Source organism: Marmota marmota, unplaced genomic scaffold (genome assembly GCF_001458135.2).
Source record: "Marmota marmota marmota unplaced genomic scaffold, marMar, whole genome shotgun sequence".
In the NCBI taxonomy this organism is placed as follows: domain Eukaryota; kingdom Metazoa; phylum Chordata; class Mammalia; order Rodentia; family Sciuridae; genus Marmota; species Marmota marmota.
In genome coordinates, this window is record NW_026000021.1 from 872,091 (window position 1) to 874,814 (window position 2,724).

The window sequence follows — 2,724 nt, forward strand, 5'->3', positions numbered from 1 at the left end:
TTTTTTTTTTTTTTTTTTTGGTGGTGGTGCTGGGGATTGAACCCAGGGCTTTGTGCACACAAAGGCAAGCACTCTACCAACTGAGCTCCCCATATCCTTCTTCATGAAACTCTGTAATGCCTACTCCTGGTGTAGGTAGGGTAAACATCCCTGCCCTGTTGACTTGAGATTTGGCCACAGACTCATTTTGTCTTGGTTTGGTTTTTGTAGTGATGCTTTTTGTAGTTCAGGGCCTCATACATGCTAGGCAGTGCTCAACCACTGAGCTACATTTCCAGCCCGAGACTTGTTTAGATCAATGAAATGAGAGCAGATATGACCAAAGCTGTCTTTGACAAGATTAAAGAGCTTGGTTTGCCTCTTGGACTTTCTTTAGTCTTCCAGCAGAAGAACATTCCCCCGTTAGTTGCTGGTTCAAAATGAAGATATACATGGAGCAGACCTGAACCCAGACCTCAGCCTGGAGTTGAACTCAGCTGATCTCAGGAAAGTCTATCAGGGTTGTGACTGATCTGTAGACTTTTAAGTGAGGCCTTGAGTTTGGAGGATTATTTGTTACAGAGCATTATGATACCCAAATACTGACTAATACGTTCACCAGGCTGGTAAACTCAGGAGAAAGAGTTCAGGATACGATTTTATACTCTTTCTGTTGAAAGCAACAAGAAGCTGTTTTATGTCAGTGTGAAAAAGGAATGTATTGGCTAGCATTTATGAACATTCCAGGATGCAATGTTCTTGCACAGCTGGATCCAGAACCCAGATAATGTTGTGAAGCTTTGTGTTTCTTTCAATCCATCAACTGCTTCACTTCTTTTTGAATATTGGCATCATTTTTTTGTTTTTGTTTTTGCTATGGGAGAGAGCTTCTCCTATGCAGCTTGGAAAAAATGGCACAAACAGTTCTGGCATATAGCATCCCTACAAGTGGAGGGTCCAGAAGCTGGGTGGACTTGTTACCTAGGCATGGCCAGTCAAGGCGCTTCATGCCTCTAGCATGGGACTGGTACGGAGATGCTCAGGTAACCCAAGTCATCAGTCTTCCCTGGGACTTTCATGCTAAGACTCTCAGGAAAATACTAATACACTAGGGATCTGATAGCATTCTGGTACAAGGAATAGGGATGGCAAGGTGGAAGTAAGGGGTTACCCCTCAAGAAAGGGGTGCTAGTCCAAGAAAACGTAAGAATGGAAGACATATAGTCTCTCCCATTACGAAGTCTGAGCTTCTTCAACAAGAATGTCTCAATTCGCAAAATCTTGAGAACATTGATTCATTCTTTATTCATTCAAACTCTTGTATTGATGTTCCTGTTGTGTATCAGGCACTTAAATATCCTCCTTCAATCCTGCAACTTACGAATTATCCCTGTTTTATAGACACAGAAAATAAAAAACTTGTTCAAGACACACAAAGAACAGAAGTTCTTTTGCTGTGATTTAATCTCAAGTCTATCTGCAATGCCCACCCCCAAATACTGCCTGATAAACTGTTATGGCCGCATCCTTCAGGGCCACCTTGGGCAAAAGTGTGTTAAAGGACAGTATAATCAGCCCCTGCAATCTCCTCCCACAATTTCTTATGGCAAATCTCCTACTGAATGCTGATGGCCTGTACTGGTGGGTGACTTCTCAGTGTGGCCGCACTGGTAGCAACCTTGGTTCTAGCTCCTTCATTTTGTTTTTGTACTGGGGACTAAACTCAGGGGCACTTTACCACTGAACTACATCTCCAGCCTTTTTTATTTTTTATTTTGAGACCTGTCTCACTAAATTGCTGAGGCTCTTGCTAAATTGTTGAAGCTGGCCTTGAACTTGAGATATTCCTGCCTTAGCCTCCTGTGTTGCTGGGATTACAGGCAGGCACTACCATGCCCAGCTCCCTTCAGAAAAGGGAGGCTGGGTATGATGGTGCATGCCTGCAATCTTAGCTTCTTGGGAGGCTGAGGCAGAAGGACTGCAAGTTTAAAGCCAGCCTGGGCAACTTAGTGAGAGCCTGTTTTGAAATAAAATCTAAGAAGGACTGCGGATATAGCTCAGTGGTAGAGCATTTGCCTAGCAAGCCCCTAGGTTCAATTCCCAGCACTGCTCTTCACCACAAGAACAAAAACAAAAACAATAAAACAAAACAAAACAAAAAGAATCTGTAAAGTTCTTCCTTTAAAAGTGCATTGAGATTCTTGAGTCCAACCGCCAGTACAAAAAAAAGGGGGGGGACTTTGAGAGATGGAGGAAGGGAGGGAAATGGAAGGTACTGGGGAATAAGATTGATCAAATTATATTATGTGCACATATGAATATGGTACAATGAATAATGAATCTCATTATTATGTACAATTATAATGCACTAATAAAAAGTGCCTTGAGAAATTCATTCATGTAACTTTTATTAAAGTACACTGTTACATTTGTTCTACTTTATTATTAATCTCTTTCTATGCCTAATTTATCAGTGAGTTTATCACAAATATGTATGTATAGGAAAAAACATAGTATCTGTGGGGTTTGGCACCATCTACTGGGGGTCTTAGAACATATCCACCATGGTTTAGGGGGGACCACTATATTTCCAAGTAAGGTCATATTTATAAGCATAGGAATTAGGACTTGGACATGATTTTTGCCAGTGGGGGAGGGGGGTACACAATTACATCCACCACAGCAGGGTATTCGGGGGACCTCACAACGACCCCATTAGGCTGCTTCACACACCCCCCCCCCCCC